The sequence below is a fragment of the Chrysemys picta genome, chromosome 5 (genome assembly GCF_011386835.1).
Source record: "Chrysemys picta bellii isolate R12L10 chromosome 5, ASM1138683v2, whole genome shotgun sequence".
Taxonomy (NCBI): Eukaryota; Metazoa; Chordata; order Testudines; family Emydidae; genus Chrysemys; species Chrysemys picta.
The window spans coordinates 96887360-96913998 of NC_088795.1; positions in this window are offsets into that span (position 1 = coordinate 96887360).

The following is a 26639-nucleotide window of genomic DNA, read 5'->3' on the forward strand; positions in this document are numbered from 1 at the left end:
CTATTTACTCAAGATGAGTTTAGAGGAAGAGATTTGTGCACAGTTGGGGAATCAAGGATTAAATGTGTTATGCTGTCCCGATTTAGAGATGAAATAAGAGTATTAGTATTAGATAAAATGAATACTTCCATCTTTAGTTACTTATTAATTAAGAAGATTATATTTATTTTAAAAAAAAGTTTGAACATGAACCAAAAGGAACACTTTTTTTAAAATGAACATACAAAAAGAAATGGAATAATACAGGAGAGAATCCCTGTTGGCAAAGTGATATGTGACAGCTCAGAAAAAATGTCTGATAGGAAGCAGCTACTCAGATGTCCCTTGCAATCTAGTAAATATCCTAGGATGTGACATTGTTGTTCTGGAAATCTTATCCACTCTCTCAATTTCAACTACTGTCTTATTGCTGATGACCCGCAGATCAGCTTTTCCACTCCTGATCCCTCCCCCCATCCAATTCTGTATTTTGTCCTATCTGACATTTCCTGAACGTTTTGCCATCAACTTAAACTTAACTTGGCTAAAAATGAACTTCGGGTCTTCTCTCAGAAACCCCCACCATTCATCCCATTCTCCCACTCACAATATCATAAAATTCCATATCATTTAGGTCCATAAATGGGAGGCGAGGTGTTGTCTTTAATAACTCCTGCTCCACATATCCATACACTGTTGTATCCAACTCTTGCAGTTTCTTTATCCATAACACTTTGTTCTAGCTACATTAGCCTTAAAAACAAAGAATTGTCTAATCTATTATGGTTATTAGCAACCCTTAAGTTTAAAATCAGATTTATCTTTAATAAATGCATGATACATTAGTTCACTGTATGTACATGATATTCTACAATGGGCCTAAAGCAGAGAGGGTTAAGCCTCCACACTACAAGTCGCATTTCATTTTGGTGTGAACCCTCCACATCTTTTAAAATCACAGACAGAAATATTAGACCAGCTTCCATCACAAGGATGGGAATGGCCCATCTTCTGTCACTTTGGAGGTCAGATTGCGCTGATGAACAATCTAGCCCATTTATTTGCTGTACAAAAGTAATTAGTCTGTTATCATTCTATGTTAAATCTTTGAATTCATTCTTAGTGATGGAATCAGAATAGACATGTCTCAAATATTTCAATGTAATTTTCTTGTCAAGTTAGCAAAAACCTATTTGAGCTATTTCTAAATAGTCATGCACTATCATTATCAAAACATCTTGGATTTCTTTTTTTCCTTTTTTTTTTTTTTTTTTAAATAGGGATAGTGTGTAAATATAAAATGATGACATTCAGTTTTAACTACCCTAAAGGACATTTAGAGGGTTATTGAAGTGCATGGCTTCCTGCACAGTAGCTCAAGAATTTTAGATCATTGGTATATTCAATCATCTCTTTATTCACGAGAGCTTCAGACTCTTATGATTTTTGTTGTGTATCTCAGGATACTAGTTGTTAATCCAATGCTGCAAATGGATACTTGAAGGGGTTGTCTGTACAACAGTTTCTTCCTTATATAGTAGAAATTGTAACTCTAAAGGATGGTTGCTTGTCTAAAAGAAAAATGTTTTATAAAAGAAAATACTAATGCAATCCTTTGCTGTGAATGAATGGATTTTATAGGATATCATATGCTTCCAGTGAAGGTCATTTATATATGAATTTACTACAATGTCACTTGCATATAACAAAATAGTCAAAGAACTGGTTGATCAGTTACTTAGAATAATGTGGAATCTTATGTGGTTTATCTCATAATTAACATCCCTAAAAATGGACCTGATATGGACAAATGTCTCAGAGTTTGGTTGTGCATCATTAACAAATGGCATCTCTAAGGAAGGGAAAATTTGGAAACAGCTGGCTTCTAGATCATCATAAATAAGAAGTCATCTTTCTTCCATGTAAAATCTATGAACTATAACACCAATGGAGAATGAGGAATACAGAATCACACTCTGAGTCAGATCTGGTGAATACAAGTAGTTGATGTTATTTCAGAAAAAAACTAATGAGCTGTCCATGAGTAAAAATTATAACTTTATACGTCAAGTGCAATTTTTGCAACAACTAGATTCCTACTTAGGCAGAAAAAATAAATGGAGTTTTCACTTCCTTACCTGGATGTTGGTGTGCTTGACTCTAGGATTAGGAACAATAATGTTTATTAGGACATAGATGTTGCCATGCCACAATAGAACCGTTTAGTCCGTCTTATCTGGTAATCTGCTTTTAGCAGCAGCCAGTGCCTTGTGGTTCATCCCAGATACTCAGACTATCTAAACCACATGTGTTTGAGCTATCAAACATACTTAGAAACATGCATCATAAAACATATGCATCATATGACAGAGTATATAAAAACAGGTAACTCCATGTTAGATGAAACAGGTTGCCTACAAGGCCAAATCTACCTTTAGTGACAAATCTGCTACTCCATTGTCTTCAGTTATGCCATTGCTGGCCAAGCCAGTGATCACATGTAACCTGGGAAGTTCTGGCTGATTTGCTGCACTCACTCTTCTAGACTACAGAAATGAGGTATCTGTGATAATGGTTGGTGATAGGTAATCGAGCCATATCTTCAGCTTGTGTAAATAGTCATAGCTTCATTGACTTCAATAGAGCTGTGATGGTTTACAGATCAGGAAGATCTGGCCCCAGGAGTCTTCAAGCAATCAGCATTTCCACTAATGTTGCTGACTCATTATTATGGCCATAGGAGCCCAGTGAGATAGTATTATCAACTAATCAGACCAAAAATGTTGGTTGTTTGCTATCTCACAAATGTTACAGAAGAGCTATAGCTTTTAGAAATCCTCTCAAGACTCTAAAGCGCATTTACTATTGATTCAGCAGCACACAAAAAGATATCCCTGAAGGTGGCCATGTCCTAAAGGGCTCCGTAACAGAGTGGTAGAGTGAACGAGTCTTTTGGTCACTTAGACAAGTGAACGAGTCTTTTGGTCACTTAGATGCCAATTATTTCTCTAGGGAAAGCTCATTGCAATAATTAGATAATCTACTTGGCTGTGTGGGATAAGGAGCCAATTAGCCCATCAGCCTAAATCTGATAAAGAGGCACAGGAAGGTTAGGGGACATAGGAATAAGAATGGGAACATGGCTAGATGAGCCCAGTCCCATGGAGGCCCTAGGGAAGGGAGACCTCTCTTTCCCCTCTGCCCCTGAGGACCAGGCCAAAACACTGTAGATATTCTAAGTAGACTGTTCTATGGGGATCCTTGTGGTAATGGTGAAGTGAACTCAAAATAAAAGCTCTGTATGAATGCACAACCACTGGCGTCTGTGCAGTTTCTGCAGGGAAGAAGACAGGAGTGGAGCCACGCCCTGATACAGGACCTAACTGAAACATACATTTTGAAGGTGGGCTGCTTCTTCTTTATGGAAAGGGCCTTAAAGATAATTATGTTACAGTAAGTGGGTGGATGAGGAGATCAATACTTTTAAACTACACTTAAAATGCTTCAATACTTATAATGAGTCATTAGTATAGCTGCAATTGTTAGCTCATACACTAGTGGCACAGTGGAAACAGAAATCCCTTCTTTGGCCGCAATTCAGGAAAGCCCTTAGGCATGTGCTTAAATTTAAGCATGTCTGTAAGTGCTTTCCCAAATAAGGATGCTTTCCTGACTTTTTCTGTTGTGACACTCATGTGCAAGATGATATAAAATAAAAATTGAATGAAGTTGAGGGAAGTTCTAAAGAAATACTATCTAATGAAGTGCTGTTGAGTACCAATAATAACTGAAAAGGGATGTTAATAATGGATAAAGTTGAATGGTAAATTAAAAGATAGTAGTAATATGGTTTAAGCCAATGCACAAGTTCTAATGGTCACGAAGGTAGCTCTCTCTTACTAATGAATAGTGACCAACAGCACTGAAAACAGAATAAAATACCAGTGTCAATAACCTAATTAGTATCAAATAATATCGATAATCAGTATGAAAGCTTCTTAAACGGTAATTTCACTTAACTTTGCAAAGCAATTACAACAGAATGTGCTTTCCTGAACACAAATTAATATTCAGGAAGTCATATATTAATCAAAGGTGAAAGCTTTGACAACACAAGTTCAAAATGCAGAGATAAATGGCGATTTAGCAAAAAAGCAGAGGTCTCTGAAAATTCAGAATGATTTGTCACTTTTTAAATAGTCCTTGGTAATCATTTTAGTGTTTCAAAATGTTGTTGTTGTTGGATGTTGTGGATACAGACACGGGTGATGCAAATTAATATCAAGCCTAGCAAAAAATTTTTATATCAGGTATTGTATATCGTGGGATATGCAGGGTAACGAGAAGTGTTTCTACAGGTATGTTAGCAAGTGTGGGACCCTTACTGAATGGGGGAGGCAACCTAGTGAAACACAATGTGAAAAAAGCTGAAGTACTCAATGCTTTTTTTTTTTGCCTCGGTCTTCACAGACAAGGTCAGCTCCCAGACTGCTGCACTGGGCAGCACAATATGGGGAGAAGGTGAGCAGCCCTCAGTGGTGAAAGAACAGTTAAGGGCTATTTAGAAAAGCTGGACATGCACAAGTCCACGGGTCCAGATCTAATGCATCCAAGGGTGCTGAGGGAGTTAGCTGATGTAATTGCAGAGCCCTTGGCCATTATTTTTGAAAACTCGTGGCGATCAGGGGAGGTCCTGGACAATTGGAAAAAGGCAAATATAGTGCTCATCTTTAAAAAAGGGAAGAAGAAGAATCTGGGGAGCTACAGACTGGTCAGCCTCACTTCAGTCCCTGGAAAAATCATGGAGCAGGTCCTCCAGGCATCCATTTTGAAGCACGTGGAGGAGAGGAAAGTGATCAGGAACAGTCATCATGGATTCACCAAGGGCAAGTCATGCCTGACCAACCTGATTGCCTTCTATGAGGAGATAACTGGCTCTATGGATATGGGGAAAGCAGATGTGATATACCTTGACTTTAGCAAAGCTTTTGATACAGTCTCCCACAGGATTCTTGCCAGCAAATTAAAAAAGTTTGTTGCAATACACTGTAATTATGTCCTTAGCCTGGGTAACAGCTACAAATGCTGACCTCGCTAACTGGGGTGTGGCTCTGAAGGGGTTGGAAGTAGTGGAGTCACTTCTGGGATCTCAACTGGGAGTAACTGAGACAGTGTTCCCTGTGTGCTCCCTCCCTTTTCCTTTCTCTCTCCAGCTCTCCTTAGCTTTCAGCATGTGGGGGCTGCTGCCTCTCTTTCCATTCTCTTGTTACACTGTGTAGGGGGATGGCTAATGCCATATTATGCATCTGAGGCCAGGATCCAGGGCTTGTCCCACTCACTTCTGCTGCCATTGGACTATGAAGGTCCTGCTGGAGCCAGGTGACTGACACCCATTGTTTGTTGGAGGAGTGTGAGAGGTGCTTGATACAGTTTGTTGCCGTCATGGGCTCCCTGTTTCAGCTCCACCCTCCCCACCCTTAATCTATTTGCTGGATCTCTAGCAATGCTAGTGACTAGGCTGATCACTAGTATTGGAGTCTGGAAGGAATTCTTCCCATCTGGCAAAACTGGCAAACAGTTCGGTGTTTTCTCACCTCCCATCCAACATCCAGGTCTGGTTTGGGGATTTAAATTACAATTGTTGCAACTTTGGCATTTTCCAGTGTGGTTGTTGGGTTAGAAAGTGTCTGAATGGATGGGTCCCCATAACTCAGTGGGCCACTTGGGCATTGGTTCTGAGCACAGCAATGCATAGTGAGGAGGTATGCCTCTTTCTCCTGCATCTCTGGCTCCCCTTATCTTATTGCTCCTGTCTCTAGCTTCCTGTCAGGGTCGAAGGGCAGGCCTGAGGGTCCAGCAGGGGCATGGCCTTCACACTCACCCTCAAGGTTATAGTCCACCATGGCCATTGATGCCCATTGAGAACTGCACTGGAACAACTGTCAGGTAGTTTGGGAGTGGTTACCCCAGCTGAGTAACAGTTTTTTTAAAAAGTTGCAGCCTCTGCATTTAATCATACTATCATGTCTGTTTCCAATCCACATTAATTCCATAGTTTACCTGGTGCAGTGAGGCTGCAGCTAGATTGAGCCTGTCTTGGAGAAAATGTAATAATGTGTAAATGTTTGATTCTACAAAGGATGGGTGCTCACTCACAGGGCCGTCCCACAACATTTTGGCACCTGAGGCGGGGAGCTCAAATGGTCTCAATTCTGCCTTCTTCTGTCCTATTCCTCTCATGGTACTACTCTGCTACCTCCCCCAATAAAGGAGAACTAACAACTTAAAATGCCTTGTTCAAAAATTTTAAGTAACACTTAACTTTCAAACACCTGAACAGCAAATGTAACTTTTCTTGTCTGTATAATAAACACTGGCATTTTTATCTGTTTGAATAATCAAAGTGGTGCTTTCAATGCCTTCTTGGTTGCAAAGATTTCAACTGCTTCCTGAAGGTCCACAGTCTGGACCAGCTCATGCTCTACTGAGATGGTTGCAAGACTGACCAGCCTCTCCTGTGTCATTGTGGAGTGTAGATGTGTTTTTATTAACTTCAGCTTGGAGAAGCTGCATTCTTCACCGGCAACTGTTACAGGAAGTGTTAGAAGTATGCGCAGAGCAACAAAAGCATTTGGAAAGAGGGTGGTTATCTTATTTGTGCACATATATTCCAGAACAGCATTTGGAGTTGATCCTGCTGAAACGTATCTTGAAAAGGCTTTCAGTTCATCACCTAAATCACTCACATTAATGTTGTGCATGTCAACACTGTCTCTAGTGCCCTGCATTGCTGGTGTAGGTCTTCTTCAGGTATAGTGAGGAGTTTTGGAATATCATACAACATCCCAAATATACTGTTGTGTTCCTTGAGCTGCATGAAACATGCAACTGACTGTATTGCACAATCTAGCACCTGAATAAAAAATTCAACTTTGAATTGTTGTTTGGGGTCTTTTATGGGATTATCCCGTGCCTCAGAATCAAAATGTCGTCTTCTTCGGTGACTCTTGTATTCCTGAATGGGTGGGAAAATAGCTTCAGTCTGAAGTTCCTCTGCCAACTTCTGTGCACTCTTCAGGACCATTTTGAAATCCCTCATCTGACTGGTAAGACTGTAGGTATGACTTTGCTTTGTCCACTTGTTCCATTGCTCAAGATATATCAAGGTCAACACCTTGGAGTCTCTTGCTTACAACATTTATTTCAAACAGTATGTCATGCCACAACACTAAGCCACACAAAAATTTGAAGTTACGTATGTTTCTGGTGATTCCATTTCCTTCTGCCACTGTTCTCCCCCGAACAGATCCTGTCATAGCATTATCCTCCATAATGGCACCTATGACATCTATCTTCCCAATTTGGTGTTTGATAGGCTTTATCGCCTCCACTTGACTTTCCCATCATGTGGCACTCAGTGGTTTCAGTGTCAGAGAGGATGTTCCCAGATGTTGCTTCAAAAATGGCCATCGATGAGTTGATGCAGAGAAAAATACATAGATGCTTTGAATTACATTTAAAAAATTGTGATGCAGCCTCACTAGAAGCTGATGCTGCATCACTGGCCTCCAAGTTAAATGAATGAGAACTGCATAGGACAAAAAAAGCCCAAGGGTTTAACTCTCGCATCCGTGTCTGCACTCCTCTGTTCTTTCCTGTTATGTTTGCACCATTATTGTAGCCCTGACCTCTCATGTCAGCTATTGTAATTCCCGTATCTTCCAGCTTTTTAAGAAGCACATTTGTCATACCAGCTTCTGTAGTATCATCAATGTCAATAAATTCTAGAAAAAGCTCTCCAACAGTCACCATTGCAGTGACATTTTCACTAGGTTCTGTTGTTGTTACAAAACTCACCATTAAAGTCATTTGTTCCATGTAGCTGATGTCAGGTGTGCAGTCCAGAATGAAAGTAATATCTTGCTGACTTCAGATCTGCCACAATCTTCTGTTTGAATTTTGTTGCCAGATGCATGATCACATTTTTAATTGTTTTTCCAAGGTAGTTGGTTTGTGTACATTTCTTGGGTGGTGACTCTTCTTAGATGCTCCTGGAGTAGAGCATCAAACTCAGACATCAGCTCCATAATTTTAAGGAAGTTTCCATTGTTTGGCACATACAGCTGATCTGAAGTGCCATGCAGTGCTAGGTTTTGGGTAGCAAGCATTCTCACAGTAGCAATCAGCCTTTTCAGAACATTTTGCCAGTAAAGAGATTCTGATGCAGTCTTCTCTTGATGCTGATCATCTATTGTGGCCTTTAACCTTAGTCTCATCTCAAGCTCTTTCCACCTATGGAATGCTCTCTGGTGATTTGCTGCCTTTTCATGGCATGCCAGATTTCTAGCCCGATTTTTCCAGTCCTTTGTTCCTGTAGAACCCAATGTGGCTGGAGCATTAGACTGGAAGAGTTTGCAACAAAAACAGTATGCAGCATTCTGGGTTTTTGAGTATATAAGCCATGGCCTCTCCACTTTGTCACCATTGGGAATTTCATGCCAGTAACGTGTTGGATGGAAACTTCTATCTTCATTGTCCTTGGGGAACATGAAGTTTTTCACTTGCTGTGGCCCATACAGTACAAGGAAGTCCCTCAGGCTACTGCTTAACTGGGTTTACAGTCCTGGATCTTCTAGACTTAAAGGAACTAAACTCGGCAGCAGCTGTTTCTTGCACCTCCACCACACTCTTCTCTGATCTACACTTTTTTCTTCAGGAATGTGCATGGTTATCTCCATCTCAAATGGATGTATGGGTGTGGCAGTAGTTGCCAGGTCACCTGCACTCTGACTAACTGGAAGATCAGGCATCTCCTCACCACTCGCATCCTCACTGGGGCCGGAGGGCTCCCCGTGAACATTTGTCTATGTATCTCAGGAGAACTCCTTCCTGCTTAGATAGAAAAGTCTCCTTTGCTTTCTTTCTTTTTTTGAATGCTGCCCCAGAGGGGTGTTTTCTTCTTTCACTCATGATTGCTGTTCTGTGCCAGCTATAGTGGCTCTCAACACTCAATTGAAGGGGACAAATAAGCAAGCTGGTAGCAGGGCCTGAGTGAGGGAAGATATCTTAAGGGCCTAACTGGCTCCTCCTACTTCAGTTGACTGCCTGTTCTCCTCAAGTGGGTTCAGGAAAGCAGCAGGAAACAGGAAGCTCCCTGAGAAACTGGTGTTAATCAGTCCAGGCTCCTGGGGTGCTAGAGAGGTACACAAGAGGCTGCTCCTCCTCCTCTCTCTCCCTGCAGCTCCTGCTGCTTTCTGTTATTCCCTCTCACCTTTTCTCCTGCCTGCCTGTTATGTCTCTTGTGCACTCCTTCCTCCAGCACAGAACTCCATCTCTGTGCACCTAGAGCAGACAGAATACATATGCACCAGCAGCAGACACAATTTTCTACACTCTGTCCTAGTGCCCACCCCTCCCCACACAGTCTGGCACCTGAGGCAGCTGCCTCAGTTCACCTCATGGTAAGGCCAGGCCTGGTCACTGAAAGACTTTACTCTCCTAGAGATAACTTTTTTGTTTCTAGATATGAGTGAGGTACAACTTAATTGTGCTAATTAATTGGTTTTTCTCTATCCTTCAGTTTCCCTACACTCCCTCTCTACACATACCCTTTCTTCTCCCTGAGATTACTGTTCTTCCTTCCTATGTTCTCTACAGTATTTTCTTTTTGCCTCTTCCATTTCTGCAGGTGCCTTTTCCATTCTCTTCTTTGGACTCCTCCTTCATTACCCTCTCTTTCTTTTTTTTTTTCTTTGCCTGCACAGTTCAGATTGGTGGTGGTGGGGCAGCAGGTATGGGAGGCTTATGGAGGGCAGTCAGTTAGATTCCATTAGTCCTGCAATAGAACTTTTCAAACTTTCTTAACACAAGATGTCTATTCAAGGTCCAAAGAAGAGATGTGTCTGTGATTCGGTAGAAACTTAATGAAAATTAGTGAAGCAAAAAGATGAGATATTGAATAGTTAACATCTTTTTCCCCATGTGTACTTTTATATAATGCCACTAATTTTTCAATGGCAGAGTCAATAAACAAGGTAAACTTTTTTTAATCAGTCAGCAGAACACACCCTCCCACAGATCTCACCCTCTTTGTACTTCCTGAAAGCCCCATTAATATTCACCATCCACAGCACCCTGGGGAATGCTCTGTCGCCATCCCGTTTGTTTTAATTGACTGGTATCCAGCATGAGTGACCCCTCTGATTGCAACTGTGACGCTAAGGCAGAGGGGAGAGGTGGTGTATTAGGGTTAAATATATTTTAGTTTGCTTCCTTCATTTAAAAAGCACGTTGGCAAAAAAATAAAGGAAACTTGACTAATATAACAAAAGTAAAGTGTTTGTCATATTGCTAGTCATTAGCTTGAAGACTACACAAAGCAATTTTTTTGGTAAATCAATATTATACAAGAACCATAAACATTGAAAACAGAAATGTCAGTGGCAGGCAATGCATGAGTACAAATTCTTCTCTCACACAAGAGTGAGCCTTGAGCAACTCCCCTGAAGTCACTGGAGTTACCCCCAGTTTAAAGCTGGAATAACTGATGGCAAAGTTTGTCTCAAAGTCTTTCCAATTTGTTGGTTATATATATTTATCCAAATAATAACAACCAGTGTGTGTGTTTCATTAGATCAAATGCAAAATTTCTAGTGCCACCTATTGGTGGAGAATATACATTTAATTATTTATTATTCTTAATAATCTACACTTTAAGGAGGTATGATGGAAATAAATGTTAGTATTCATTGGTCAAAGTGTTCTTAATTAAAGAAAATATTTAGATGGACACTTTTCATTTAGATCATATTTGATAAATTTGTTAACTTCAGAAATAGTCATAACTATGCAGTAGACGTGGACAGGATGATAACATTTCATTAATTTTCAATCTTGAATGAATAGCTTACCATTTTGAGGGGATAGATAGAAAAAATTGTAGAGCCACAAGTTTTATATGGTAATCTGTAACTAAACAGTTTTAATGAAGTCTTGAACAAAATACAATGCCTGCAAGAGATTCATTTGTATTGAATCCTTCAAAGAACTCAGAAAATTGTTTGCCTTTTTATAACAATGTATTTAAACAATCATACTGTTTTGAGAGTTGATTAAAATCCATTAACTTTATTTTTAAATAAGAACCTTCCTATTCAAAGTGCTTGTATACCAATGCTAGAAATCTAAATAGTGTGGGTGAACTACAGTGCCTTGTATTAAATGAGGATATTGATATAATAGACATCACAGAAACATGGTGGAATGAGGATAATCAATGGGATACAGTATTGCGCAGATGTTTCCCTGATTCCTCAATCTCATCTTAACTGTGTCCCCCAATTTAGGCTAAATGAAACTGAGATGCCTCTGTGATAGGGTCTGCATTATACTGAGAAAGTCTTTTCTGTTTATCCTCAAATGACCAGATTATCCTGCAAGATTTTCCAGGGAAGCCCAGGGGCAGGAGATTTGACTTCCAATCCCCCTCTGCCACTGAGGACAAAAGTGTGAACTGCCCCTGCATGAGTGTGCAAGGAACTCTAAAAATAGCTACCTCTTGTGAGGGCAGAGTACCAGATCAATCCTTGTGCACAGGAACTGCGCTGTCCTTGCTCCTTCCATGGAGCAAATTGCCCAAATGGAGGGGGTAGGTGGTGGGTGAAAGGGGCTGGGAATGAGCCTAATGCCAGCAAAACTTCCCTGTAAAGAATAACGTAAAGGTTTAAGTTAATGTGAGAAGAAAAGACTTGGATGGAGGAGAGACAACATTGGAGCTGGGGGATGGAGACTAGGAATGGAGATCCACAAGTCTTTTATTGTTTGAGAATTGACAATCGAGGTGCTAAAGGAGCACTCTAGGACGATAAGGCCATTGCGGAGAAACTAAATGAATTCTTTGCATCGGTCCTCATGGCTGAGGATGTGAGGGAGATTCCCAAACCTGAGCCATTCTTTTTAGGTGACAGATCTGAGGAACTGTCCCAGATTGAGGAGGTTTTGGAACAAATTGATAAATTAAACAGCAATAAGTCACCAGGACCAGATAGTATTCACCAAAGAGTTCTGAAGGAACTCAAATAGGTTACAGACTACAGTCAGTAGTTCTGCTATCATTTAAATCAGCTTCTGTACCAGATGACTGAAGGATAGCTAATGTGACACCAATTTTTAGAAAGGGCTCCAGAGGTGTGTAAGCCTGACTTCAGTACCAGGCAAACTGATTGAAACTGATTGAGGTCAATGAAATCATGACTGGAGTAAAGAAAGTATATAAGGAAGTGTTGTTTACTACTTCTCGTAACAAGAACTAGGGATCACCAAATGAAATTAATAGGCAGCAGGTTTAAAACAAATAAAAGGAAGTATATCTTCACACAACACACAGCCAACCTGTGGAAATCCTTGCCAGAGGATGCCATGAAGGCCAAGACCATAACAGGGTTCAAAAAAGAACTAGATAAATTCATGGAGGATAGGTCCATCAATGGCTATTAGCCAGGATGGGCAGGAATTATATCCCTAGCCTCTGTTTGCTAGAAGCTGGGAATGAGCGACAGGGGATGGATCACTTGATGTTTACCTGTTCTGTTCATTCCCCCTGGGGTACCTGGTACTGGCCACTGTCAGAAGACAGGACACTGGGCTATATGGACCTTTGGTCTGACCCAGTAGGGCCATTCTTATGTTCTTGTTTAATCACTTAGCAGAAAAATGAAATCATTGCATAATTTTAGCAATAATTCATTAAGCATGCACCCAGGGTAAGGTTTTAGGGAAATAAACTATGCAAGGGATAAGCTATCAAATACTGTCATGTTTGTCTTAAAGTTCTGCTTTTAGCTACACAAGTGCATAGGGAGAAGCAAGATAGTAAAAATGGCAAGTCGCATTGGGTGTGATGTTAGCAATGGATGGGAACTTGACATGGTGTATTAGTGTCAAGGAGCAGATGTGCTTTGCAAATGCAACAGGGTATTCACTATGACTCCAGGGGAGTTGGTTGTGTGATGCTTGAATGCTGCCATCCATAACAAGCACTAATTGGATCTAAATGCCCCTAGCTGTTTTTTGCTTCTGAAGACAGCAGCAGTGAACATCACCAGTAACTTAACCCAGAACAACATTTCACAATCAAATCGATGTGTAGAGTTACAGGTGGAAATGGAACATGTGTTCTAAGACAGAAATGTGTGTGGTGAGGCTGCTGTACGTCAGTGCTTTGGGGAAATCCTGGCTGCGTGCCACTGACTATCTCTAGAGCTGGTTGAAAAACAAGCGGGCATGCACACAAACTCAGGAAAGGCATAAATTTTACAAATTGTGGGAGCATTTTCATCCCATTGGCATGTTGAAGGTGACCAGTTTTTCATTTTTTAAAAAGTTGGAGCAGAATCTTTCATCAGTTCCCCCCCCCTAAAAAAAAATTGCCAGAGTGTCCATCAAATAAAGCAGAGAGTGAAACACATAATTATGAAAGAGGAGCTGAAGTTGAAATTAACAAATATAGATCAATATTGCATAAGATATTTTAAGGATGTGTAATTAAATAGTATAACATGTTTTAGAATATTAAGTAAAAAAAGTGAATCCCTATCTTTTACTTTAAATAATTTCCTATTCTTGGGCACATCATCTGAGCAAAATGAGTTTGGGTATCTGCAGTCTTCTGTGTATGTTTATGAAACAAACTGTCAGTGTTGTAGACAAAGGGAAGTTGGGGTTATTAGAAAAAATCTAATAAAGAATAGACATCAGATGAGATTTTGATAATGTTGTCAGACTTCAAAAAATCATGAGAAGACAAAAGCTTTAAAGACATTAATGAGTTCAGTTCTCAATTGAGACTCTCAAACCCCAAATATTTGCAAAAGGAGTTCACATAAAATATGCATTAATGAATATTTACATGACAATTCACTTCTCGTTTTCAAAACATATTAAAGAGGGAAACATACATATTTAATGAATATAGCTCACAAAGAGAAATTATAATGTCACCTTTAGTTACTAAGTATGTTTACTCAGAACCTAACCTTTTGGACCACTGAAAGTGGGCTGTCAATGCAATCCTGAGGTTAATGCAAAAATAACTCCAGTTGCAAAATATCATAGTAATGAGCATCAATCCAGAAATCCTTTCAGTATTTTTGTACCTTTGTGTTAGTTTCCATATTTGATCTAATGAAAATAATATAGCACTTAGAAAGCCTGAAGAATAAAGATAAAAGGTGGATGATGAGAGGTTGATGTTGTTTATTTATCCTGTGGTAGAGATTTGCAAAAAAATAAACACACATGCATCTAAACAATCTGTTGATAATTCAGGATCTGTTTTTAATAGATTAGACATGTACTCCAAAAATTCATTTCTTCTGAATGCAATGGGAAATTGTTAAAATTATATATTTTAATGGAGATTCACAGGTATCAAAATTCCATAGGTGGTTGAGCAGCCTAAATAATATTAATGAGTGCCCAACATCTACCTATTAGGATCATCCTGTTTTACATCACTCTCAGATGTGCCATTTCCAGATTAGTGGCACTGACTAACCTTTAATATCAATCATCAAGGAGAATTTTCCCTTCTGTCATCTCCTCATAAATATTTAAATTAATATTTTTTTAAATGTAACTGCATCCCCTGCTGTTTCTCCTGCTCTACCAGGTCTTATGATTTTTTTTTAATTGAGATGGTGCAACAATTTCATTCATAAATATAGCAGTTGGTGCTAGCACCTCATTCAAGATATCTGTATCCATAACATCAGTGGATGTGCAAATATTGAATTTGAACAAAAACTTGTCAGCCTGCAGGCAGTGTTGAACTACAAAATACCCTCATGGTTTAGGACTGGTTAGTCTATGTACTTAAATCATTTTCATTTCTCTTTTGCTGTTGTAGAAGGATTCCCAAACATGAACAGCTGCTAAAATAACAAGCCTTACACTTAACCTGAAATCCAATATATACCCCCAATTTAGCATCGCCTTTGTTTGCATAAGACATACATAACACAAAGTAAAGGACCACAGTCAACTGAAAAGAACTATTAATACAGCAGGATGATCTGGTTATATTTCACTGGCTACGGTATTAAATATTTTGATCATATGAATATTATTGCCAACAGACAGCTATACATTATGGCCTTTCCACTTACATAGCCCAGCAGTATTAATATTTTTCATTAGTTCTATTTTGCAGTTTTTTTTGTTTTAAAAAGCTTGCATTTTAAAGGCTTTTCTAGGCATTTATGTGATTTGGAAATCTTGTAGTTCTTCCTCTCTCTAGCTAATCTTCTCCATGACACTAAATTTCCCTGAACCTCCCCAAATCCTACATACTTCTGGTGTGCCATTTGCCAAGAATCATATTGGAAGAGATAGATAATAAGCAAGTTTGATGGGTGTGATACATAAAAATCTCTATTGGCTGTGTGTATATGTGACAGAGTGCTGGACAACAACACCTGAGCCAGCACGCTGGTCACTACAACTCCAATTAAATACTGCAGAACAGACCTCGTTAAGAAGAGCTGAGCCTAACTGGTGAGTGGAGGAGAGGTGGAAGGCTAATTAAGCCATTAGGCAGAGGACACAGACAGGCAGAAGAAGGAAGTGTAGGGGAGAAGCAGACAGGGGCAGAGAGATTGTTCTTCCCTCTTTGCCTCAGGAGCTGAGGGCTCCCCCAGGCTGTAGGAGTAAGGTTGTATAGTTTACAAGAGTGATGGGAACCAACTTTGTAAATAAACTGCACCATATGTTTTACCAGCATAAAGGTCTCTGAGCTGTTTGTGGATTTGCACACAGTCAGGAGCGAGTGGGCCCTGCCACAGTATAAATAACTTGTACTTAGGGAAGCTTTGGGAAAACATATAATACAGGGTCTGCCAAGACAAGAGCCATATCTGATGTGCATCACGTTATCAGAGTTGAACAAAAGACTAGCTGGAAAGTGCTACTCATTGACTGAAGATCATCCAACTTATTACCAGAGTCCTTTTCAAAAAAGGGATATACAAAGGAACAATGACTCATAGTACATACTGTAGCTGAGTGCTAGTAGAAAACTGTTAGAAAATAGACTTCCTGGGGATGGAGAACTACAATGCCCAATGGTTCATTTGAGTCAGGACTTGAAAACCAATCAGTAAAAAGAGAGTAATGTGATTTGGATTAACAAAGAACAACATTATGTGGCCAGCGAGAGAAAGATGGGACGGAGACTAGGATATGTTACTGACCCAAACAGAGAGCTATGTTTGGCAAGAGGGCAGGGAAGAGAGAAAGGATTGACTGACTGAATTTGGCCCAGAAACTTGGAGGCAGATCCTAAGATGGTGTAAACTTTCACAACTCCATTACAATAAATTATTTTTAAGCAATACTGGGTCAAAAAATTACAAAATGTAGGAAGAACTTCTTCTAAAAAGCAGTCAACCATCTCCAATTTTCATATTTACACCATTTTGAATTTTCAGATTAGTTCTAAAAGTCAATCTCATCATTGCAGATGAAGTTTGAATGTGTCTACCTGATGAATTTTGAAGGGGGTAATTATCTCTGTTGGAGAACTGTTGCATTATAGGTGAAGTTCACTTTAGGGAATTCTCCTTTCCATCAAAAGACATTGCTTTCACTTTCCTCTCTAGGCTTTCCTCTCTGATTTTCCCATCATGTTTATGCCATGCCAATGCCAACTGGCAACAGCAAAACAGCAACAGTACTTCTGCACTATTCTGCCTGCAAATGCTTAATGAATAGGGTAGCAAGAATAATTTCAATACATTTCTTATTATACTTGGCAGAAAATGAAGATGTGGGTCAGTTTAAGCAGCACAACAATCAATTGGTAACCTAGACAAGAAGCATCTTACTCAAATGTAGAAATTGCCACCATTGTCTCAAAGAAATATCACCATTCACATTCATGTTTGAGTGGATGATCTGGCCTACAGAATACAAGGGAGAATTCTACTCACCAATTCTATAGAATTCTCTCTGTTGATTCAAAAATTTTAGAGAAAAGTTATGCTTCTCTATTACATTCTACAGGACTTTTCCACAAGGGTTCCTGCATATAAATGCATCTTCTACAATTTTCAGAAAAAGCAAACACTAAGGAAGTGTAAACACAGTAGAAGCAAATTCCTTTAATTATTCAGACAAATATATTTGGGAAATGTTTTGCAATTTTGCCCAGATTTGGTACATACAGATACAGACACACATGCCTAAAATTATTTAAATACATTCTAGTTGCATACTCTTCAGCACAAAATGGACTTATTATGCATCCTCAGTTCACTCAATAGAATGCACAGCACTCTCAGTTCTGACAACAACCCTGAGCCAACTTTTACAGTCAATAACAATTTGCTGATAAAATCAATCAGTCACACTTGACAAGGTTACATAACCTACAAGGGCTCTACCATGCTTAACTGGATTTGTAAAATCATGGCTTAACCAAGATTCCTGCTGTTTTTTTTTTAATTTACATAAAAGGAAAGTTTATTTTGTGAGTGATTTTAACACTCATGAAAGTGAGTTATTTACCACTCCATGTCTAAGGTTGAAGCTATCCTCCCATTACAACCCAACTGTCAACCTCTGCTTTCAAGAAAGAATACTCTGAAATTTTACATACTATTTCTTATCTCATGGAAGAATTTATCTGGGAAGTTCAGAAAATCAGAAAAAGGGCCTTAAACTGATCTTGATTAAAATTCCTTGTTATTGGCTTTCTTAACATTTCCTAAATTATTTTTGGGTGTGAGGGATCATCATCTCTCCAAAACGGCTTGGCCCATAAACTGACAATTGCTTTTCTTTTGTTAGCCTTGATGAGAAGAAACAACTTGTAGTGATTTGTTTAGGAGCAGAGGGGGAATTTGAAATATACATAACCAGCCTTGTAACTTTTGAAAAAGCAGCTTGAAATCCATGGATTAAAAAATGCTATTCAAGAGCTAAGCATTATTGTATATATCCCACACCAGTTTAGAGAGATAAGGGGTTAATGTAGGGTCATTAGAGTAGGGACATAAACAGCAGGAACAGAAAGGCTAGTGGGGGAGTCCCTGTGTAGAAGAGGAACTCGTCTCTTCCTTCCTCAGGAAGCATGGAGCAACCTGGAAACTGACGAGCCAGCTACACTGTTTAAATGGTACTTTGTATGTTAAGGACTGCTTTCTCTGCTGCTATCATTGTGTTTTTTATTTCTGTATTTATTTTGTGGAGCAGGTTGAAAAAGGCCCTAAAAAGACTTCTATGTCCGGCCAGTAGAGCAATCTTGAGTTATGTGATTTAAAGTGGAAGGATATGTACTTTTTTCTATTTCTTTTCTTATTTTTTCCATCCTTTTCTGTAGCTACAGCCTCTGCCACACTCATATAGCCAATAAAACTACTCACATGTGCAAAATTAAGCACAAGTCCAAGAACTTTGCTGGATGAGGGACAGAGAACTCAGCACCTTGCAGATTCTTTTAGGGTTTGATTTAGCTTGGACAGTACCCACTACAAGAAAGTACTGTACAACCTTCTCCTAATTTCTCCCACTGCACCACTGGCCAGACTTGTTAACTCATTCTGGCCTTGTCCTCAGACTCTGTTTTGAAGAGAGTTCTAATTTCAGCAAATTGCATATATTGGAATTCCCAGCTGGAACAGACCAATAGTAAATTTATTTCCATATCCTATCTGTCAGACTATTAAATGCCCAATATGTCAGAAAAAAAGCATAATCCACAAAATACACCAAATGCCATTTTTTAACCAAGGCTGGTGATCAACTAATAGCCTAAACAATGAGAGAGAATGATATCCTACTGCAATGAGTTTTTCTGGTTAATTATGTTGTCTAAAAAGTATTCCCTGAATTATTTAAAATGTATTGGCTTTATTTTCTATGAATGCTTTCCAGTGCTGAGATTGTGGGACGAGTATTCTCTTTAGAATTTTTGATTTAATAGATCTTTATCATAGCTCCTTTTATTCACTTTTTTCAGATTAATTAGTCGTACACTTTTTAATCTCTCCTCGTAAAGAAGCTACTCATCTTCATGTCTTCAACCATTTTCTTTACCCCTTTTTATGTATGAAAAGTTTAAATTGCTCTCTCTAATATGCATTACTTTGCTCTTCTCTGTTGAATTTCATCTGCCCTCACATTATTTAATTATGTAACAAATTCCTAATTTCCTTCTCTGTCCACCCTAGTCTTGTCTACTCTAAATAATTTTGTTCTTATCAAATGTTTTTAGCTCAAGAAGGGCTTGATCCTGTTCCAGCAAAGTCAATGATGGTGTGGGGACATTACATAATTAGAAAGAAGACCAGTCTGTTGATTTTAAAGTAGAAAGTTATTGGGAGGACACCAACTTCTTGTATATTATTTTGTTGCACATGAACATGCGAAAACAGGTCTGAGAGAGTACAAGCTCATTGGAAAGAGGAAATATGATTTTATTTTTGGAATAATCATTGTAACTAATATACCCATTATCATGTGTGTTGCACTCTATGACGGTGAAGGTGTTTGAAGCTTCTCAGTGCAATTTCCCTTAATAACTCTTGTTCAAAACAAAACTTAAAATTTAAAGAGAACATGAATCCCCCACAACAAGGGGTCAAGGATCTTACAAAGCATGTTAGACATTCAGTTTATTTTCTGTCTCTTGAAGACACTAAATTAAATTAATTTACTCTAAGTAGCTCTTAACTTGTAAAAAAGTAATTTTTTTTCCACAGAAGAATTTAGACACAGACTATAACATGCCTGACAGAGTAATCCAACAGGAGAGACCAAAGATACTTCCCTTTAAGAAAATGAAAGATAGCCAGCAGTCTCATTCTACAAGTTCACTTGTCATAAACCTTCCTGTGATGCACTTAAGGCTCTGGTTAAACTGCTCTGTTAGCCAGTCTGCTTGGGGTAATCTAGAAAGGACTTAATTCATTTTATTTGCAACATTTGGCAAAATTATTTCATAAACGCTGTCATAAAATTAGGACGATAGTCTGCAAGTGTCTTTTGGGGAATATCAACTCTAAAAAATAATGCTGCCAGGACATGTGCCATAGTTTTAGCTGATGTATCTTTTTATGGCAAAAAGCTTCAGGATACCTAGTTACATATTCACAAACTGCAATTATATACGGGCAGCCTGATTTACTAGGAACCAAGGAATCTACCTCATTAAAGACAGTCCCTGAGAAAGGTTCATCAATAATAGGAAACGACTGGAAAAAGCAAACAAACCCTAAATCCCTGGATGTCAACTAGTTCTCAGGAAAGCTCTGGCAATATTTGACTATGTCTTTAAACAATTCAGGCCAGTAAAACAACAACTTCTCACTTTGGAGAAGTTGAGCCTAAGAAATAGATAATCTTGGTATTAAGAGCCTACACATTTCTGGAATCACCAGCCTCTGTAAGGTTTCAGAGTAGCAGCCGTGTTAGTCTGTGTCTGCAAAAAGAACAGGAGTACTTGTGACACCTTAGAGACTAACACATTTATTAGAGCATAAACTGTAGCCCACGAAAGTTTATGCTCTAATAAATTTGTTAATCTCTAAGGTGCCACAAGTACTCCTGTTCTTTTTGCAGTCTCTGTAAATCATCCTGTCCTAAATATAACACATAATTTTCCAGCATATAAAAACAGCCTGCCTCAACAGGATTACCTTTCACTTTTTTCCTCTTAATAAAAGCTAGCTCAGCACATGAGCCTTTAAGACTATTGTCTGCAATCTGCAAACCTGTGAAAAGTCAAGGAATCTCCCATTCAGCATCTACAACCAGCTGTGATGACTGAGTGTAAATGTTCCTCCTCCCCTCACCCTACCTTTAAACTCTGTATCCCTGGACAAGAAAGCCTGAAAAAGGAAGAATTCTCTGATACTTATCTCCTTCTCCTGAAACTGTTGCTTAGTTTGTGTTCCTGTACACACCACCTAGAAATTTTCAGGCGTCTCCACCAAGCCTATTAAATCAAGGACACCTTGGGTCCCATTCCATCCATATAGAAATACAGGACACACCTCTACTGGAAACAAGTATTCCTGCTTTTAAATATTCAAAAAACATCTACATCTCTCTGGGACAAAACCATTTTTGAAAAGTGTGGAAATAGCCTCTATTAATTTACTGCAAAACATTTTCTGAATGATTAAACAGACTACAGATACCACCCAGAAGCCCTTGATAACATTTGAAGCATCATGACAAAAATAATCAATAACAAAAATTGTGAGCCTGGATGATTGAATGAATGAACTTGAGCCCACATATGTAGACTTGGAAGCCTCTATGAAAAGCTGCTGATGAATGAATATTGAAGAAGTTCAAAGGGTAAACCCAGGTGTGGAAGAACAAGAGAATCAAATGAATATCCAGAAAATAAGAATTTTGTCTTAAGAATAAGTCTCAAAGGGGAGATTTGAAGCCTGTTTATATAAACTATGGGTTTGAACTTTAACAGTATTTTGTTTGATAAGCCTTGCCTGTTTCAGAGGGAGTCCACTATATTGCAGACAAAAATCCAGCTTTTGGAGGAAAGAAAAGTGACAGTGATGGTTGCCTATTCTACAATGCAAGAATGCAACAAGATTTTAAAATCTGCAAAATTTGTTGCTAAGCTTTTATATCACTCGTCTCCTATCTCTCTGTAGCCAGAATGTATTGCAGTACTACTTAAGCACAGGCTCACATTCATGGCTGATAAGAAAATGGCAAGCAACTTGGAATGTGCTTTCATTTACTATACTGCTAAACTCCAGGTTCATTTTAGAGACATGTTCACGTTTTTACTGTTTCAGCAGAAACAGAGGCTTCTCTTAACTCAGAATGTCAGAAGCAGGTGAGAGAGGTAAGGGAAAGGAAACTGAATTTTCATTAAACTTCCATACAGTTCTTATTTCTTAGTTGCTACAATATATGCTTCCTCTCAATATAGTTTTTGTAGCTATCTATATTTTACTGTGTTCACTGGAAATGTTGTATTCCTACCAATCATAACAGAAGAGGATTGGGAAACATGTCTTATATCAAGAAAACATCCTGATCCGGCTATTTTACAAAATAAAATTCCAGTTTCACTGGAGAAATAAAGATGTGTATGAGGTAGTCTTTGATGGATAAGAAGAGCTGATAGGATTTCTATGACACTACCTTATGATCTGAATTGCTGGAAGCACTCAGCATCCTTTTCTTCTTTCCAGCAGCAATTTTTGAATCCTTGCCTAATGGATCATAACCATCAAGTCATTCCATTTCTTCAAAATGGAATTTTAGCACTTCTGTGATGGCTAAATAGTCATTTGTGGAAATTAAAAACCACAGCGATGATATTTGGCAGGATAGAATGTGATATTTTTCTTAATACTGGAAATTTATAATTTTGGCCAAGTACTGAATAACAACAAATTATTGATAGAATCTAGGAGCCCTAATCAGGGATCTGGGCCAATTATGTTTGGTGTTGCATGCATGTGACATTCAGAGGCAGGCTAATTCTGTGCAACAAAATCATAGATTCTAGGACTGGAAGGGACCTCGAGAGGTCATCGAGTCCAGTCCCCTGCCCGCATGGCAGGACCAAATACTGTCTAGACCATCCCCGATAGACATTTATCTAACCTACTCTTCAATATCTCCAGAGATGGAGATTCCACAACCTCCCTTGGCAATTTATTCCAGTGTTTAACCACCCTGACAGTTAGGAACTTTTTCCTAATGTCCAACCTAAACCTCCCTTGCTGCAGTTTAAGCCCATTGCTTCTTGTTCTATCCTTAGAAGCTAAGGTGAACAAGTTTTCTCCCTACTCCTTATGACACCCTTTTAGATATCTGAAAACTGCTATCATGTCCCCTCTCAGTCTTCTCTTTTCCAAACTAAACAAACCCAATTCTTTCAGCCTTCCTTCATAGGTCATGTTCTCAAGACCTTTAATCATTCTTGTTGCTCTTCTCTGGACCCTCTCCAATTTCTCCACATCTTTCTTGAAATGCGGTGCCCAGAACTGGACACAATACTTCAGCTGAGGCCTAACGAGCAGAGTAGAGCGGAAGAATGACTTCTCGTGTCTTGCTCACAACACACCTGTTAATACATCCCAGAATCACGTTTGCTTTTTTTTGTAACAGCATCACACTGTTGACTCATATTTAGCTTGTGATCCACTATAACCCCTAGATCCCTTTCTGCTGTACTCCTTCCTAGACAGTCACTTCCCATTCTGTATGTGTGAAACTGATTTTTCCTTCCTAAGTGGAGCACTTTGCATTTGTCTTTGTTAAACTTCATCCTGTTTAACTCAGACCATTTCTCCAATTTGTCCAGATCATTTTGAATTATGACCCTGTCCTCCAAAGCAGTTGCAATCCCTCCCAGTTTGGTATCATCCGCAAACTTAATAAGCATACTTTCTATGCCAATATCTAAGTCGTTAATGAAGATATTGAACAGAGCCAGTCCCAAAACAGACCCCTGCGGAACCCCACTTGTTATGCCTTTCCAGCAGGATTGGGAACCATTAACAACAACACTCTGAGTACGGTTATCCAGCCAGTTATGCACCCACTTTATAGTAGCCCCATCTAAATTGTATTTGCCTAGTTCATCAATAAGAATATCATGCAAGACCGTGTCAAATGCCTTACTAAAGTCTAGGTATACCACATCCACAGCTTCTCCCCTATCCACAAGACTCGTTATCCTATCAAAGAAAGCTATTAGATTGGTTTGACATGATTTGTTCTTTACAAATCCATACTGGCTATTCCCTATCACCTTACCACCTTCCAAGTGTTTGCAGATGATTTCCTTAATTACTTGCTCCATTATCTTCCCTGGCACAGAAGTTAAACTAACTGGTCTGTAGTTTCCTGGGTGGTTTTTATTTCCCTTTTTATAGATGGGCACTATATTTGCCCTTTTCCAGTCTTCTGGAATCTCTCCCGTCTCCCATGATTTTCCAAAGATAATAGCTAGAGGCTCAGATACCTCCTCTATTAGCTCCTTGAGTATTCTAGGATGCATTTCATCAGGCCCTGCTGACTTGCAGGCATCTAACTTTTCTAAGTGATTTTTAACTTGTTCTTTTTTATTTTATCTGCTAAACCTACCCCCTTCCCATTAGCATTCACTAGGTTAGGCATTCCTTCAGACTTCTCGGTGAAGACCAAAACAAAGAAGTCATTGAGCATCTCTGCTATTTCCAAGTTTCCTGTTACTGTTTCTCCCTCTTCACTGAGCAGTGGGCCTACCCTGTCTTTGGTCTTCCTCTTGCTTCTAATGTATTGATAAAAAGTCTTCTTGTTTCCCTTTATTCCCGTAGCTAGTTTGAGCTCATTTTGTGCCTTTGTCTTTCTAATCTTGCCTCTTCATTCCTGTGTTGTTTGCCTATATTCATCCTTTGTAATCCGTCCTAGTTTCCATTTTTTATATGACTCCTTTTTATTTCTTAGATCATGCAAGATCTCGTGGTTAAGCCAAGGCAGGTTTTTGCCACATTTTCTATCTTTCCTAACCAGCAGAATAGCTTGCTTTTGGTCCCTTTGAAAAACTGCCAACTCTCCTTAGCTGTTTTTCCCTTCAGTCTTGATTCCCATGGGACCTTACCTATCAGCAATCTGAGCTTACCAAAATCCGCCTTCCTGAAATCCATTGTCTCTATTTTGCTGTTCTCCCTTCTACCCTTCCTTAGAATTGCAAACTCTATGATTTCATGATCACTTTCACCCAAGCTGCCTTCTACTTTCAAATTCTCAACGAGTTCCTCCCTATTTGTTAAAATCAAGTCTAGAACAGCTTCCCCCCCAGTAGCTTTTTCAACCTTCTGAAATAAAAAGTTGTCTGCAATGCAGTACAAGGGTTTGTTGGATAGTCTGTGCCCCGCTGTGTTATTTTCCCAACATATATTTGGATAGTTGAAGTCCCCCATCACCACCAAATCTTGGGCTTTGGATGATTTTGTTAGTTGTTTAAAAAAAGCCTCATCCACCTCTTCCACCTGGTTAGGTGGCCTGTAGTAGACTCCTAGCATCACCCTTGTTTTTTACCCCTTTTAGCCTAACCCAGAGATTCTCAACACTTCCGTCTCCTATGTCCATCTCCACCTCAGTCCAAGTGTGTACATTTTTAATATATAAGGCAACACCTCCTCCTTTTCCCCTGTCTATCCTTCCTGAGCAAGCTGTACCCCTCCACACCAACATTCCAATCATGTGTATTATCCCACGAAGTTTCAGTGATGCCAACAATGTTGTGTTGTGTTTATTTATTAGCACTTCCAGTTCTTCCTGCTTATTCCCCATACTTCTCACATTTGTATATAGGCATCTAAGATACTGGTTTGATCTTGCCTCCCAGTTTTGTCCTGACCCTCCTTTCTCTCTGCCAATATAGCTCACATTCCCTCTTGTTTCTGACCCATCTCCCAGGTCTCCATGTTCCCCACTTACCTGTGGGCTTTGCTCACCTGCCCCTGTCGAACCTAATTTAAAGCCCTCCTCACTAGGTTAGCCAGTCTATGTCCAAATAGGGCCTTTCCCCTCCTCGAAAGGTGAACGCCACCTCTGCCTAGCAGACCTTCCTCGAATAGCATCCCATGGTCGAGGAAGCCAAAGCCCTCTTGGCGACACCATCTTTGCAGCCAGGCATTCACCTCCATGATGCATCTGTCTCTGCCCGGGCCCCTACCTTTGACAGGAAGGATTGAAGAGAATACCACCTGCGATCCAAATCCTTCACCCGTACTCCCAGAGCCCTGTAGTCACTCTTGATCCGTTCAGTGTCACACCTTGCAGTATCATTTGTGCCCACATGGATGAGTAGCATGGGGTAGTAGTCAGAGGGCTGGATAATCCTCGACAATGCCTCCGTAACATTTCAGATACGGGTTCCCGGCAGGCAGCATACCTCCCGAGATGAAATGTCAGGGTGACAGATGGGTGCCTCCATCCCCCTCAGCAGAGAGTCTCCAACCACCACTACTCTACGTTTCTTATTCGCAGTGGTGGCAGCAAACCTCCCAGCCTTAGGGGTACGAGGCTTCTCCTCCTTTACTGTAGGGGGTGATTCCTTCTCTCCTATATCAAGAAGAGCATAACGGTTACCTATTACCATGGCGGGAGGGTTCGGAGCAGGGATGGAGCACTGCCTGCTGCCAGAAGTAACCAGCTGCCAGTGTCCACCCTGAGCCATCTCCTCCTCCACCAGTGGTGTATCAGCAGTTCTGTATACTAGGACAGCTACCTCCGCTGTCTCCACATGGACACTGTCCAGGAATTGCTCGTGGATTCGGATGCTCCTCAACCTAGCCACCTCCTCCTGTAGCTCTCCCACCTGCTGCCTGAGAGATTCCACCAGCAGGCACCTTTCACATTGGATGATCCCACCAGCCTGGATATCAGTAAGTGGAAATTGCAAGTTACAGTCTCTGCAAAACTACACCAGGATCTGGGTAGAAGCATCCATGCTCAGGCGCTCTGTCTGGCTACAGGCGCAGGTGGAGGAGACAGAAGCAGTGCTGGCACAGGTGTTGCGGGTCTTCCTAACCATTGTAAGCCTCCCTCTGTCAAACTCCTCTGTCTGCAGCCCCCTGTCCGCTGAAAGGGTTGTTTAAGCAAGAAGTTTTCAATGTAGTTGG